Below are 17,398 nucleotides of genomic sequence, written 5' to 3'. Positions count from 1 at the left end.
CTAGTACTGCTGGAGGATTCTCACAAAGCTCTTCCTGGTCTCTCTCCAACAGGTGGCTTTCAGGTGGGCCAACTCCTGCTCCTTTTTTATGCCTTGAGCCAAGACACTTTCCCAGGAGGAGACTCTCTCTTCCAGCTCCTGCCAGGCTTCTGCTTTTGGGGCCTGTGGAGTGTTCATCTGTGCACGGATGTCAGCCAAGATTCTCTCAGCTGCAATAACCTTCTCTTCTAATTCTTTCCAGCTTATTAGTGGATGAGTTTTGCTAGGCAGTTGTAGATGGTATCACCGTTACTGCAGCTTCCATTGTCACAGTCTCCATATTTGTGTCTGTTGATGCCTTTCAATGGGCAATCCACTCCTCCCCTTGAACAGGCTTCTTGAATATACAAGTCATCACTCCACTCTACCATATAGAGTTATTGCCATGCTTTCCACCATATTGCATGTACCAGTGCTCTTGTTGTATACCTGTGTCTTCTCCAGAGTTGTCACTGTTAGTCCTTCCAATGCCTTAACTTGTTCCAGGAGCCAAGTCTTTTCCTGCTTCGGTTTTCATAGTTTCTGGGTTACTTACTTTCTTCTAATCAGAGCCTCAGGCTTGCAAGTCTCCGTACACACTCTTCTAGTCTTTTAACTGCCCTACTCCTGGCCTGCAGCTCATTCTGGAGTTGCTCCTTCTCAAGCTGTAGGGCTTGTTTAAGCTCTTCCAGTTCCAACTCCTGGGTAGATTTCCTCTTGTACAACTCCTTTTCCCCCTCAGCTTCCTGGTGGCAAGCAGCCTGGCATTTCTTGGACTACAAATCCATTGGCTTTTCCCATTGGGCTATCCTTATTTCCAAGGCCACAGGAAAGACTAGTACTTGTATGACATCACTGATATCACTGTTCTTTCCAATTCCTGCATCTTGGCCTTTGAGTCTGTCTTTACTTGGCTGACATGAGGATTTATATTTCTCAAGCTGGTTGTTCGCTGTCTCATTATTCTGCTCCTCCTCCAGCTGAGCCTGGCATTGCTTCTTCTTTAGTGCCTCTTGACCTTGAGAATTGGTAGTCCCACCATCAGACCATCCCTGTTGTGAAGTGCCTGGCACTTTCCACATTTATCAGCTGTAAGTTTCTCCTACATTTGGTTCATTTCAGCCTACATCTGCTCACACAGGTGCTGGAGCTTCTTTAATTGTGGGGCTTCTTGGACGCTAACCTGGATCTTCTCCTGAAGACAGCATGTTCATTTTCCAATGTGTTGTTTCATTCCTTCAGCTTAGTCACAACCACGTGGGTTCTCTTTCTCTACAACCAGCTCTTTCTGCCTGTCTTCTAGTTCTGCTTTTTTTCCATGTTACTCAGCTAGTTTCAGTGAGAAAGATAACTTGCAGACCCAAATGCAGGCTAACTGTCCAATATCATCATCAAAGCCCTTATCACACCTGTGCCCAAAGATGCCTGGAACTTGTGACCTCCTGTCAGTCTTTGCCCTGGTTCCCCCAGTGCAGGAACCTTGCTGCCCCTCAGAGAAGCTAACTGGGTCATTTTCAGGCTGCTGTATCAGGTTACTTAAGCTCCTGTCACCCTCATGCTCTGAGGCTGAGGACTGAGTCAAGGCATCCCTGGCAAGGATCATGGGGGAGGGAGAGAGAAGTCTAAAACTCATGGCCAACCTCTGCTCCTGAAGCTTGCCTCCTGGCATCTGCTTCTGGGGGTACCCAGGTTTGCTCAGGCCTACAATCTCTTACTTCCCCATAATGACAGTCCCTTGGGCCAAAGTCCTTGTAGGGCAGCATCTAACATGCCCCTTTCCCCCCCACATCTCACCCTATTTTAGGAGCCAAGTCTTTTCCTGCTTGAATTATCATTACTCTTCCTGGCCCCAAACTGTGTCATAACATAAGGGACCAATGTCAGAGAAAATGCATCCCTTTGAAAGGCTGCGCAAAACTTCAGAAGTTATACCCTCCCCTGCCACTCCACCTAAAAAGGGGAAAGGAGAGAAAAGGATTAAATGTGGCCACACTGCAGTACCAGTATTGGTTGAATGGAGCCTCAAGGAGCTAAATGCATTCACGGGTGTAACAGGCTCAGTCACCTCCTGAGAGCCCTTTGTGGTCAGGGTTGGGTCTCCATTGCCCTGCCTCTGTTTTCAGTCTTCAGGCTGAAAGAAGAACTTCACTAAAGGCTTTCTTGTGGCCAATTATACACCCATGTGGGGTCTGGATTTATTAACAAACAATTCAAACTATCTTCAAAGTCCCAAAATACATCAACACAACAGCTATTCAGATCTGCCCATCCCAGGGCTTTTCTTCACTCCCAGACTGCTTTTTATCAAGCAGCTACTTCAGCCCCTTCTGGAGTCCTTTCCCACTCTTCCTGGCAGGAACTCTGCAGTCTTCCAACCCAGAGTTCTATCTTCTCCAGGAAAGGGTCCAACTCACTCCCAGGGCAGTCTCTTCTCCAGCTTTGAGAGGTCAGCACTCAAGTTCCTCTACTGTTCTAGCCCTCAGCCTTTTTCAAAACCTCAGATTCTAGTCTCCAGACCCAAACCGTTCTCTCAGTTAGGGACTCTTATAGGAGCCTCCTGCAGTGCCTCTCCCTCTCTCCAGCTTCCCACTGATCTTAGAGGGGACACCTGTCCTCCATTAGGCCCTCTCAACTCAAGGCTGTTAACACAGGAGAGATGGGCTTGAGCAGTTCCTTCTAAATGGGCCTATGACAAGGTGCCTGGTCTGAAAGATGGCTGCTATAAGAACACAACCCCACTATCTTGCATAAAGAAACGTTAGTTGTTTCCCAGCTGGCCCAGGTATTTATAAGCTATAGCTAGACAGTAACCAGAATCTTACCAGTTAAGTGGATGAACCTTTACTATATACCTGCCAGATTACCTAAGTGTAGCATTGTTTAACCCAAGAGCCAAAGTGCAATGGAAACATCTGAAAGATGACTGGCACTGCCTGGCTCAGATACCCCCTGTAACGTTTACCATGAATCACCAATGGGACTCATTTTTATTTCAGTCAGCAAACTAATTTCCAGATGCTCACGATCCATGAATGTACAAACCTTCTTGAAATATATTCAGTTTGCAAATATCTACATTCATGGTTGATTTACGGTATGTAGTTAATGCCTGATTGTTTCATTGCGTCATTTGCCAGTATATAAATAATTCATGATCACACATTAACAAAACCCAAGAACGGGTAGATTCAAGATATTGACTCAGAGCCAAAAGCAAGAGAAGTAAATAAATATATGTGGATAGTTTAGGACTGGGGAGAATATACTTAGACACATCAGTTTTCTACAGCAGCTCAAATGTATCCACAGGATGTGGTATAAGAATGATGCTATGTTAATGGTGGGGAGAACATACAGTGCACTACCTGCAAAATGTTGCTGAAATCTGATAGTCGAAGCATTCTGTCAGCCCAGTAACCCGATAGTGAGCTCTCTTCGTGCTGCCATTATTCAGGCATGGATTCTGGACTCACTTTGGATGGTCATGCAGAAAGAGGTGACATGATCCAAAGCACGGGACATGGAAGCTGAATTTATTGCACATATTGTACCCTCTACTGGCGGACTTGTATAACAGCTCTGGGCAAGGTCATCTGAAGCTGTCAGCTTGCCTTATTGACTGGTATTAAGTCACCACAACATGTATGTGGAAGTTAAATCAAATTTAAGAAAAACAGTGCCAACACAAAGGGTAAGCCTGATCATGTACCACGCAACCTATACAAGAAAGAAACTTAAAGAGCTTTAAAATGGAGATTAACAGAGACAAAAAACTAATGTGCTTTTCGTGAAATGGGTAAGTATGGTAAAGAGTTAAGCTATATCAGGGTCAAATCCTGCAATCCTTGCTCTGTTGAAAAGAACTCCCATAGTTGGAGATTTCGCGGAGTAATCACAGCAGGACTGATCCCATAGACCCAAAGCTTTCAGTGTTCCTAGACACTGAGCGGTATTCGAGTCTTTTGGTACTGAAAGTCACCAAACTCTTGAAGAAGCCATGATCTGTGGCTGTACTCTCACAGGCTGTCCTGTTAGCTACTCCTGTAGTGGAGTAAACTGGTCCTTTAGTTAGAATGTCCTGTGTTACACTATAATTTATCACTAAAAACATCCCTAACCCTAAATATCTCAACCTGCCCATAAAACCCTACTCCCAAACCAAGTACTAATGTTCCGAGAGCAGAAAGATATCCCACATTCCACTGTCTACCTGTTGAGAGCAGATGGCAAAGTTCAGAGCCTCTTGTCAGCTGACATTATTTAAAATTGCTGGTGCCCTGAAGTTTTTCCTCCATTTAGTTGCTCCTCACAGCACCTCAGGAGCTTCAGAGCTGATTATTCCTCACACAACTGAAAGGGGGGAATCCAGAGATATGTCACAAAACTTAGGGCCCAAGCGTGAAAGTTGGTGAGTATCTGAGGTCATTTTTATATACTTCACCACAGATATACTTGGTACTCTATAGACAACTAACAAAATCCCAAAGAATTTACAACTGAGATACAATAATATATGCATGACATAGAAGATGGTGGCTTCAGACATGGGGATGAGGAGAAGGAGGACAAGATTTATATAAAATTGTGTTATTTGTATTAGGCAACATAGGAGATATTTGAAGAAGGGAAGAGAAATACAGTAAGTACATGGTGCTCAGGATCAAGAACTCTTTGTTACAAAAGGAAGATATGTTTAAAGTTACATACTATTTTAAAAAGAGATTGTAGTGAGGAGAGGCACATTCTGATCTCACCTTTGCCAGTGTAAATACAGAGTTACTCTAGTAATGTCAATAGGGCTATTTGAGACTTCCACTGATGTGACTGGGAGCCGAATCTGGTCTACAATTTAAGTCTGCCATATATTGTTAAGAAGAATGCAATATTTCAAAAATAATTCAGACTGGAAAATAATTTGAGGACAAGTGGTGACAACCTGGATAATGATGTTTCCAAGTATGCCTTCAAAGCCAACTTTTCCATAAAAAGGCTTAAAGCATGAGCTGACATTTACTCTCCTTTATTGCAGTCAGACACAATAAATGCAGCCATAATTTGGCTCTCTCAGAAGCAGAGCCATTGATCAGGGTTATTAAAAAGTTATTTAAAATTTCAAGTGAGCAATCAGTTTTGCATCACGCTCATCTGTTGTACAGTGAGACTGTGGTCAAAGACTGATCCCAAATCTATTCACTTCAATTGGGCTCTGAATCAGGCCCATACTGAACACTAGGGCATCTTCAACCAGGCTTGGAACAGCAATGCCATGATTATATTGTAAATGGCAAAAGTAACCCACTTTCATTTTCAGGCAAGAAGTAATACTGATTACTTGCCATACATGCACGTTTGTTTTAAACTACTAAAACTTTTGGGGTATGAAAAAAAAAAAAAGTGAGATGAAAACAACAAATGGAAAGTTCAGGATGATCAGCAAGAACTTCCCGATTTGAGATTTGTTAACTGAGGGCTAGTTTCCCAAGGGAAATGGCAGAAGCCACATTGTTAGGAACTTTTTAAGTAGTCTCTACGTACGCTTGGAAGGATTTTTATCAGTAAATGTTTGTAAATGTCAGTTTCAACACACACACACACGTTGACTAAACCATATTTCCAACAATAATAATAAAAATTTACAGATAGGCAAAGAAAAATGCTGCTTGAGAGCTTAGAGTTTGATGTAAGGATATTTCCTTTTATATGTTGATGTGTGATGTTGACAATTTGTTTTAACAGTTATAAAGCTTTAACTTTTGAATCTCAACATCTACTGTTATTTAATGATTATTTGACACTCCCTCGTTGTATGACCACCCCATAATTTTGTGCAATTGTGAAAATTCAGATCAATAAAAATATAAAAATACTTAAGAACAAACATTAATATTATCTGTCAAAATGATAAAAAATTAATTCTGCCAGATCTATAAAAAGATACTAGCCAATATACTGTAGGAAATAATTCTGCACTAGCAGGGAAATGAACTTGATGATCTAATCAGCCTTTTCTCTCTTTCACTTGTGTTATTTTAGAAATGTAGTCTGTTACTTTTGCAACACTGAGAGACTGAAATGCAGCCCACACCTTGCATATTTCTGGTTCTGACTGAAATAAAGGAAAGAAAACTCAAAACGTTGCTTCAGAAGAGCTTGCTTTAAGAGCATACTCACAGCCAAGGTTATTCTTTGTGCTTCATACTGGCCAGTGTCAATCTCATAAATAGAAAAGGAGTACTTGTGGCACCTTAGAGACTAACCAGTTTATTTGAGCATGAGCTTTCGTGAGCTACAGCTGGTTAGTCTCTAAGGTGCCACAAGTACTCCTTTTCTTTTTACGAATACAGACTAACACGGCTGTTACTCTGAAATCTCATAAATGTTGACAGTTTGTGTGTGGAGGATGTTTTAAATAAAGGGGAAAGACATGGTACAAAGTTTGGTGTGGGTGGGTGTCTCAACTATTATCTTTCTCTTTCAGCAAAGGATTAAGCATTGATTTAGCTGGTGAGTAGCATAGAGAATGATTGCTCTGGTAACAGGTAGTAGAGCCAAATACTAAAAGCTTCCCCTTGGTATGATCCTTCCAAAGCACGATGTGGGGTGGGTATGCAGCTGCTGAGAATGCGGTAGATTGCAAGCCAGAGCTGAATAGCAGGCAGGCTTCCCTCCCTTTCATGTTGTTTTTAAATGCTATTTGTAATGCAAACTGACAATTAGCAAATGAGGCTTAATTTGATTCCAGGGTTTATACATTTTTAGGGGTACATCTTAAAATGACATGGCATGGGGGAGTATGTGCCTTCCCCAGGAAGACACCCAGGGTATGTCTACACAGCAAAACCATAAACAAACCAACCAAAACTCAGCAGCGAGTCTCAGAGCCCAGGTCTGCTGACTCAGACTTGCAGGGCTCACACTGTGAGGCTAAAAATAGCAGTGTAGACATATGGGCTCAGGGTTTTAGAGCTCAGGCTCCAACCTGAGCCTGAACATCGACACTGCTATTTTCAGCCCTAGAGCAGGAACCCCGCAAGACAGAGTCAGCTGCCCCAGGCTCTGAGACTCCTTGCCATCGGGTTTTTTCTTTGCTGTGTAGGCGTACTCTCAGATACCATAGTCATCAGAGAGCCCCAGTAAAGCCCATTAAAATTCAGATTTTAGAAACTCTCTCACAGTCTGAAAAATCCATCAGCTACAGGGTTAAATCTAATACCATTAGGCACATTTCCAGCATGTGCTTGCTCAGCCCATTTGTCATTTGCTTATTTGCTCCATGCTGCTTCAGAACCTAGTACCGTCGCAGTGCTACAAAACTCTAATGCGCCACAGCATAGTTCAGCACCCCCAGGATGCTCATCCTTCAGTGAATCAGGCTGCACCATTCAGCCTGTATTAGGAATGGTTCTTTGTCAGCTAATCAAGGTGGTCTTCTATTGACTGTACATTCAGCAGGTTAAGTGTATTCTGTCCTCACAAAGTACAAACAGAAATTCCTCTCTCCAAAACTGCACTGCTTAGCATGTCAGCACAGCAGAGTGTGGAGACAGAAGACAAGTGTTATTTCAATGGAACAAAGTTACCAGGCCAACAGCAGATATATTTGTTGGCATGGAGTGCAGTGAATTTTGTATGCAGCAGGGAAGAACCTGTTTTACCAAAGATCAAGTCTACACAAAAGAGTTGCATTCAGCACTGGTAAAGAGACTCATCTATTGCAAACAATGCCAAAGATAGAGTTCCCTGGAGGCAAAATGTGGGGCTAGCTGAAAATGTGCTTGCCAAGCTGAAATGAAAGAGACAACACAATAGTAACTACTGAAGAAACAGCTGGGCCCGGTGGCACCAGACTGTCTTTCAGCCCTTGTTACCAACACTTGTTCATATAGCAGTGTGTTCTGAAGAAGCATGTGTCAGTTTCCATTTGTTTACAAATAAATTAATGCAGTGCAAAGTCAAATGAGGTTGGTTTGGTTTTGTTTTTAAGTCCTAAACAAAATTGGAAAGGCTACAGTTAAGTGATAACACTAACAGAATGCAACTTTGTGACATAATAATGGCCTACTGCTGCTGACAGCTGAGAAATGCTAAGAGCAAAAATTAAAATAACCACCCCTCAGGCTCTGCTAACGTTAATCACTTGTCTGCCAAATTCAAGGGTAGCAGAGTATGGCTATGGGCCAGATCCAGTCCATCACATCCTAAAATATGGCTGATAACCAACCTCCTCCAATTCAAAAACGTGTCCTGGGGAGACAACAGGCCCTCCCATGCAATGCACAGTGTCGAACTAGAGTGCCTTCCCTGATAGGGCCTGCAATTTCTGCAACACATGCTGTTGTAGGAGAGATGAGAGCAGCCATATTCTGTTTCACTGTGTACAAGTTAGGTTCAGACCTTGAACCCATGACAAAATATAAACATGGGTGCCCCTGCTCTAAATTATCAGATAGAAAGCTTTTTTAATCTTCTGTATCAACTATTTGGATTCTCCTCAGAGGTCCAGGAAAGTAACCTTGATTGTCATTACAAAAGCTTCAGGTTTGGTTGAGCCTCTGCGGCACATACTACAGTGTTCACAATACAGCTTTTAAAAGCTCTTCCTTGGATTCTGTTTTCCAGAGAAGGAAATCAGAAATAACAGGTTGGAAAAAATTTCAGTTGAACAAAGCAGTTTTGTCCAAATTGAAATATTTCATGAAACAGTTTGATTTGATGTTTTCTTTTTATGAAAAACAAAGTTTCTATTTGAAAATTTGTTTCCAATTTTTTTACCTCAAAAAACTGAAGTTTTTCATGAAAATTTTAAACATTTGAAATTGTCACAGAAGTAAAATTGCATGTTTCCACCAGCTCTTCCAAAAATATTAGTTATGATCTACTGATTCCACCTCCCGTAAAGGCTGCAGCCACCCACAAAAAAGCCCACTCCATAGGATGTTTGGTACTTTGGTTTCTGAAGTCTTTTCAGTGCCTGCGTGAACATAGTCGTTCAATATTGGAGGACTATCACCCATTTTTATATTTAAAAATGGAATGTTCCTGTGGAAACAGCACTGGACTAGATTTAGGAGACCTGGAGTCTATTCCCATTCTGTCACTAGCTTCTGGTATGGCCCTGAGCAAATCACTTCACCGCCGTATGTCCATTTCCCCTCCTACTCTTTGCCTATCTTGTCTATTTAGACCATATGCTCTTTGGGGAAAGGACAATGCATTTTTATGAAGAGAGCTGCAGCTCACGAAAGCTTATGCGCAAATAAATTTGTTAGTCTCTAAGGTGCCACAAGTACTCCTTTTCTTTTTACAGTGCATAGTGTAATTGGGTCTTAGCTGAAGCCTGTTGGCACTACCATAATACAAGTAGTAAATAAACATGAGACATGAATCACGAACCCAAAACTGACAGAAATTTTCCTTGTTAGAATAGATAATATACAATATGTTTCAGCTTTTAATACCTCTGATGGATAAAAGTGCCATATGGACCATTTGTATTTGCTGACATCAGTGGTCAGATATGGGTGAGTATTTAATATGACTTTCCCTCTACGTTTCAGTCACAGAGTACTCTGGATTTGATTGTCTAGTGCTTAGTTACAAGGTAGCCTCACTAAGTCTGGGCGGTCTTCAAAGGCACCAAACTAAATTTAAGTCAGTGGGACAATTCAGGAATATAAGGGGTGCAGGATATCATTTACATACACCCAGGAGATTTTAACTAGAGCTGTACTGAGAAAGGTAATTACATCTTTCTGCAATTTCGTTTTGTTTGATATTCTGCAATTTCATTTTGTTCCTATTTGAAACAGCAACCCCCCCACACACATATTTTGAAGTTCTCCATGAAAGGAGATACCTTGGAGTCTTTTACTCTGGGTTAGTCCATCTGGCTGATTGCCACAGACTCTGGCAGACCTGGGCTTGCTGCCTCATGGGCAGTCCCCCATAGCTTTGGAATTTTCTCACCCACTCCTGATTCAAAACTGATTCTTGAGGGCATGCTGCAATGCTCACTCTCCCACCCCACCTCCCCCAGCCTTTGAAAATGGGGGTGAATTTTGTGGAAGTGGTGAATTGTTGGCAAGAGAGAAAGGATTGTTTTAGCTTTTAGTTTGCCTGGCTTAGGTCATATTAGAGTATTGTTGCAGTTCAATTATGTTGCAACTAGTTTTTCTTCCCCTTGTTAAGCATACATTTAAGTTATATCAAAAGCATCAAAACTGTGTATAGGGCTCATCTCCTTTCCCATATCTTCAATATTGTATTGTACATATGTTGAAGTGTTCCAAGATTAAAAAGAAAGATATGAGTCGGTTCACTTTTCTGAAGCCAGTTTTCTTGCCTCCCTAACAAACATCTGATCTTACTGAAAATGTGTTAGAAGCAAGCCTCAGAAAACTTTTCCCCCTGAAAGAAAGAACTTTAATACCATTTCCTCCTTTCAGTTATGCTTTAAACACAGCTTGTGTGGTTTGGGTATTTTTTGTTTGGTCTGATAGACACTCGTAAAACTCCCTTTTTTCAGAGAAGTGGCACCAATTAGTGCTTCTATTTTCAAAGGTTCATAATGAAAACATTACTAGTCACTGTTTCCAGGAGTTTGTAAGTCAGCTGTATGTCTGTGTATTTTATATATATACACACCTGAAATCCTTATATTTTTGTATTTATACACACACGCTTCCCTTTGGCTTGAAACTTGATGTAAAAGGTCACAGCTAAAGAGAAAATTTTTCTACCATGCTGTAACAAGAGATGCTTTTACATAAGCTTTTTTATGATAAGATTATATAAAAGTAAGTGATTATATCAGCTCATCTAAATATACTGTAAATGAGTTATTCAGTTTAGAAATGAAGTTCCACACAAGTTTTTTCCAACAAAAATATAAGGATTTCTGGCACAGATAGAGTTAGCACCCTCATAACCCACATACTAAAGGAGTCCACAGATAAAGGCACTGTGGACAAACCCTAGTGGTTTCATACAGTCACATCACAGCCTAAACACAATTCCTGGTCAAGATGAGCAAACTTGCCTCTAACTATCCAGCATTCCACCTGCTGACCACCACTACCTATCCCCTCTTCAATGCAAGTCTTAAGGAGAATTAAAACAGACAAAACATGTACCCTGCATCCAATTAACAAGTAGTTAGTCCTCAGAGGAGGAAGAGAGACTGACACAGTACAGCATCATGCTGATCAGATGATCAGTGGTCAATATGTATTCACCATTCAAGATCTGATTGCTGACCAGTCATCCAGCCTGTTGTGCATCACAGAAATCTGATGGACAGTGCAAGCTGGCTTCCATCTCTTGAGGCTACTCTGTGTACACCACAGAACCAAACAGGGTGAAGATAAGTCTGGAGGTGGAATAGGCATTCTATTCCCAGCTGGGCCAAAGATTCCCTTAAGGGCATCCACTAGATCTGACAGTCCAGAGAGCAGACTAACTACCCTGTTCACCTACAGATCCCCAAACATAACATGCTGCCAGAGGAGCTAAGATATGCTGACTGACATGGTGATGAAGTTCTCAGGGCTCATCATCTTGACACACTACAACATCTATGAGGACAATGCCTCTGACTAAATGGCACAAAATTTGTATTATCTTTCCACCTCAGGTTTTTCAGTGGCTATTTCGAAACTCAACCATGAATACTCCCTGGCAGAGATGCCAACTTTGAGTTCCTGGGGGTGCTCAACCCCCACTCTGCCCCAGGCCTCACCCCCACTCCACCCTTACCCTAAAGCCCCCAGCCCGCCTCTTCTCACCCTATTCCTCCCCCTCCTCTTCCTATCCCCGTTCCTCCCCCTCTCCCCCAGCACCTCCTGCACGCCGCTGAACAGCTAATCACTGGCAGGCGGGAGGCGCTGGGGGAGAGGGGGAGGAGCTGATCGGCAGAGCTGCTGGTAGGTGCTGAGCATCCACTATTTCTTTACCAGGGGTGCTCCAGCCCCAGAGCACCCACAGAGTCAGTGCCTATGTTCCCTGGATTGAGTGTGGACATCAGGAAACCAAGAACCAACCCTACTTCTCCCATTGTTGGTTTGGCCAGGGGAGGGCAATTTTAAATTAGCGTCAGGGTGCCCTTGAGTGCAGTGGCCCCAAGTGGCAGTGTGGGCGGCAGTTTACGCCCTGTGATGAGACACGCCCCCATCCCATGGACAGCAAGCCTACGAGCATCCTGGCACTCAGGCAGTGCCAATTAGGCGCACCTATAGAGCATGCCCTGCCTGGAGAAGGGAGCTTATACGAGGTGAATCTGGCCATGGGGAGTGGGGGAGATTTACCTGAAAAAAGATGCTGCTGAAGACCATGAGGAAGTCCATCAGCCAGGGGAGCCAAGCCTAAGGCAATGATTAGCCTTTCCTTCTCCCCCACTTTGTTTAGGGCAGACAGACACTGCAGCCCTGAGAGGGGCTCTGGACATCTGCTTTCCGTCATTGCTCAGTAGCTGGACATGAGAAACAGTGCCAGGGACTGGAGATAATTAGACTCAGAAAGGGTCCCAGAAGTGAGCCCAGCTCCTGCACAGAGCAGGGAACTTGCCCAGGAGAGGCAATTCCAGGGGCCACTTGGGCCAAGAAATCTAAAGAGATGATGGCCAAGCCCAGGGAAGTGTACTGGACTGAAGAACAAGGATCTGAATGCGGAGGAGGCTTGGAATTATTTTAAGTCAAAGTTGCAAAAGCTATCAGAAGCCTGCATCACAAGCAATAGGAAAAAAATGGTAGAGAAGGTTGCAGACCAAACTGCAAGCATCTCAAACAGATTATTAAGAGAAAGACTACAAGAAATGGAAGATGGGAAAGCTACCTCTTGAAGGGGGAAAATGAGAACTTTCAAAAGCTAAACAGAGTTCGACCTTGCAAAAGAAATTAAAACCAATAGTAAGAGGTTCTATAGCCATACAAAGAAAAAAGAAAACAAGGAAAGAAGTGGGACCACTAAGCACTGAAGATGGGGTGGAGATTAAAGATAATCTAGGCATGGCCCAACACCTAAACAGATACTTTGCCTTAGTTTTTAATAAGGGTAACGAGGAGCTTAGGGGTAGTGGCAGGGCGGCTAATGAAAATGAGAATATGGAAGTAGAAATTGCCACATCTGAGGGGGAAGCCAAACTCAAAGAGCTTAATGGGACCAAATCAGGGGCCCCGGAAAATCTCCATCCAAGAATATTAAAGGAACTGGCACATGAAATTGCAAGCCCAATAGCAAGGATTTTAAACAAATCCATAAACTCAGAGGTCGAACTCTTGATCGGAGAATTGCTAATATAGTACCTATGTCGCGGGGCTGATACATCCCGTCACCCCATGGGGGCGGGGCAGAGGTGCGTCACAACCCCGCGGTCAGGTCTGAAGGGCTGCCCTGTGTCTCGGGGCTGCACGGCTTTGTGGCTTTAGTCCTTAACACAAGCCTTGCTCTCAGGGCAGCATGGCCCAATGGCCAGAGTCAACGACACGGCCCTTGCTCTCAGGGCAGTGCGGCCCAATGGCCAGAGTCAACGACACGGCCCTTGCTCTCAGGGCAGTGCGGCCCAATGGCCAGAGTCAGGAATATGGTCCTTCCTGTCTGGACAGTGCGGCCTGCCGGCCAGAGTCAGTACTACAGCCCTTGCTTTCAGGGCAGTGCAGCCTAGCGGCCAGAGTCCATAATCCTGGAGTGGGGCCACCACCCCGGGGTGGGTGGCCAGGATAGGGGGACTCAGGCCCGCCCTCTCCACCAGGTCCCAACCCAGGGCCCTATCGGTGGTGGGGTTGCCTGCCACCAGCTCGGCAGGGCTCCTACTGAAACACACTGAGCCTTGGTTCAGTTCTGTAACTGTTTCCACGCAAAGCTTTCCTGGGTTACTTCCTACCTGACCCTCTGGGGTTCTCCGCCTCAGATTCTCTGGTCTTTCCCCTCTCCGCGATGTCCCAAGCCGGTGTGTCAGGGTCTGTCTCTGACTGGCTGCCCTCCGTGTCCTGGAGTGCAGGCAGTCCTCCCTCAGGAGCTAGAGACACACCTCCTTCCCTGCCGGCAGTCAGCCCAGACTGAGCTGCTCTGCTGCCTTTTATACCCTGGCTCCAGCTGGAGCATGCCCAGTAGAGCTGCGGGTAGGGTGGCCTCCCCGGCTAAGAGAGAACGGTTAACACCTGCTCTACCAGTGCGGGGCTGATACACCCCATCACAACCTATTTTTAAGAAAGGGAGAAAAGGTGATCCAGGAAACTACAGGCCTGTTAGTTTGACCTCAATTGTACGCAAGGTCTTGGAACAAATTTTGAAAGAGAAAGTAATTAAAGACACAGAGGTAAAGGGTAATAGGGATAAAATACAACATGGTTTTACAAAAGGTAGATCGTGCCAGATCATGGGATCTCTTTTTTGAGAAGATAACTGATTTTTTAGACAAAGTAAGGCATTTAATACAGGTCCACATGGGAAATTATTAGCTAAATTGGAGAATATCAGGATTAATATGACAATTAAAAGATGGATAAGGAACTGGTTAAAGGGGAGACCTACAGTGGGTCATACTGAAAGGTGAACTGTCAGGCTAGAGGGAAGTTACTAGTGGAGTTCCTCAGGGATCGGTCTTGGGACCAATCTTATTTAACATTTTAATTTATGATATTGGTACAAAAAGTGGGAGTTTGCTAATAAAATTTGTTGATGACCAAAGCTGAGAGGTATTGCCAAAATGGCAGAGGACCAGAATATCATACAATAGATCTGGAAGACTTTGAAAACTGAAATAAAAGACCTGGGATGAAACTTAAGAGTGCAAAGTGCAAGGTTGTGGACTTACAATTTTTGTTATAAATTGGGCACTTATCAGTTGGAAGTGACAGAGGAGGAGAAAGACCTGATGTCTGACTATGTGCCGTCAATGTGATGCGGCCGTGAAAGAGGTTAATGCAGTCTTAGGATGCATCAAGCAAGGTATTTCCAGTAGAGATAGGGAAGTGTTATTGCCCTTATACAAGGCACCCCATCTGGAATACCGTGTGCAATTCTGGTGTCCTATGTTTAAGAAAGATGAATTAAAACTAGAACAGGTGCAGAGAAGGGCTATTAGTATTATCCGAGGAATGGAAAACCTACCTTATGAGAAGAGACTCAAGGAGCTTTCCTTGTTTAGCCTAACCAAAGGAAGGCTGAGAGGAGATATGATTGCTCTCTATAAATACACCAGAGGGATAAATACCAGGAAGAGGAGTTATTTAAGTTAAGCACTAATAATGACATAAGAACAAATGCATATAAACTGGCCATCAGGAAGTTTAGACTTGACAATAGACAAGCATTTCTAACTATCAGAAGAGTGAAGTTTTGGAGGAGTGAAGCCTTCCAATGGGATCAATGGGGCAAAAAACATAACGGACTTCAAGACTGAGCTTGACAAATTTATGGAGGGGATGGTATGATGTGATTGGCTACAATGGCATGTGGCACATCTGCAAGTGCTAGTAGCAAATATTCCTAACAGCCGCAGATGGGGCACGTGATGGGGAGGGCTCTGAGTTACTGCAGAGAATTCTTTACCAGGTGTCTGGCTGTTGGGTCTTGCCAAAATGCTCAGGGTCTAACTGATCGCCATATTTGGCATCAGGAAAAAATCCCCCCCCCGGGTCAGATTAGCAGAGACCGTGGGGGGGTTTCATATTCCTTGGCAGCATGGGGCACAGGTCACTTGCTGGTTTAAACTAGAGTAAATGGTGGATTCTCTGTAACCTGAAGTCTTTAAATCATGATTTGAGGACTTCAGTAACTCAGCCAGAGGTTATGGGCCTACTACAGGAGTGGGTAGGTGAGGTTCTGTGGCCTGTGATGTGCAGGTGGTGAGAATAAATGATCCTGATGGTCCCTTTGGGCCTTAAAGTCTATGAGTCTGAGACTACACACCGCAGTGTACTAGTGAGTACGAAAATAAGGCCCATGACTTCAGTGGGAACAGTGGAGTAAAGAGAGCAGGATTTGAGCTCATAATAAGAATTTCAATTTGTATAATGCAATGCTTTGAAACATGGGACTTTTATTCTGCGTCACTAAGTCACAGACAACTGTAAGTGGGATGCACTGTATGTTGCAAAAGCTAGGCACAATAGGGTCTCTGTGGAGTAGAGTTTCAAAATTTACTGAAAAAATTTCTTTGCATTAGTGGGTTTAAACTAAACTTTTTTTACAAAAATCTTTTCTATGGATCACTTTTCTTCACTGATAATTGCATTTCATTTAAGATGTTTAATTAAGCACTTGCAATGGGGAATTTTTTGCTATGGTCTTTGGTGGAAAGTTTCCATTTTACTTCAGGATATTACTTACATCTTTCATTTTCTTAGCTTATGTCACACTGGCAAACAGCCGCAGCCACAGCTACCAAAAAAGAGCATAGAGATTTTATAACATCTTATGGCAGCCTAGTAGAAGTGCAAGATTTTAATTAGATTTAAAAGAATCCCAGCCACACTCTGGGACATAATATTCTATCAAAACCCCATTAAACAGTCATTTACCTTTTTGGCGTTTTATTTTTCTTGTAGTGTTTACAGTGTTTATAAATACAAGTTCTTGTTCCTAAACACCTCTTCTCTTCCTCAGTGATCCATAATCTGGTGTTAAAGAAGAAAGAAAGGGAAAGAATTATTATTCCCATTTTAGAGGCGGGGAAACTGAGGCATAGAGGTGCAGTGGCTTGCCGGCAGTCACCCAGCAGGTCAGTGGCAGATCCAAGCATAGACCCCAAGTATCTTGATTCCCAGTGATTCAGTGTACAATGCTGCCTCTTTTCAGGAAATGAGGCGACATCACTAATATTGTAGCTTCACCAAATAAATCATAGGCCATGCTGCCACTCATTCTGATCATTGTAGGTCTTCCCCCCACACTCCACCAAGACCTGCAAGACTAGGGGGCAAATGATCTCAAATTTAATTTGATTAGAGAAAAAAGAATGTCCCTCTTTCTCTCCCAGAAATGTACTATAAATTATTGCCCCTGTCAGGGATGATATGAAAGTTGGCTACCCAGGGCTGATTAGAATCTATTTAAGGCTTTTATAATTATAGCATTCTATAATTATAGAAAGGATAATGCTCCCACTTGCACACAAATTCATGGGTAATTGTTTAGCAATGATGGGAAAGGAAAGGCAATGCAGAAGTAGTATAACTATTTAATGAGGTTTCTGGAAATGTATTACACTATTTAAAGTTTTCTCGAATGGAGCGAAGGTTTGTTAAGTTGCCATTATTTTCCATGCTTGTTAAGTTCTGAAAATATGAGGTGCTACGTTTAGCACTGGACATACGAATGGCTAAATGGTGGCTTTAACCTACTGCCCTGATATGGGAGGGTAAAGAAGGACTGTGGACCAGCA

The 17,398-nt window shown here is 43.2% G+C and overlaps 1 long non-coding RNA gene across 1 annotated transcript in view; it reads right to left on the bottom strand.

The window, feature by feature from the left end:
* The window catches only part of LOC114019373, a 39,605-nt gene extending 25,541 nt beyond the window's left edge, over window positions 1-14,064 (bottom strand). Inside the window, exon 1 of the long non-coding RNA XR_005223897.2 lies at window positions 13,895-14,064. This is a non-coding gene — a long non-coding RNA (uncharacterized LOC114019373). The remainder of the gene's footprint in view (window positions 1-13,894) is intronic.
* Between the last annotated feature and the right edge of the window lie 3,334 nt (window positions 14,065-17,398).

This window comes from Chelonia mydas, chromosome 1 (genome assembly GCF_015237465.2).
Source record: "Chelonia mydas isolate rCheMyd1 chromosome 1, rCheMyd1.pri.v2, whole genome shotgun sequence".
NCBI classification, from domain to species: domain Eukaryota; kingdom Metazoa; phylum Chordata; order Testudines; family Cheloniidae; genus Chelonia; species Chelonia mydas.
This window is presented reverse-complemented; position numbering and strand designations above follow the sequence as displayed.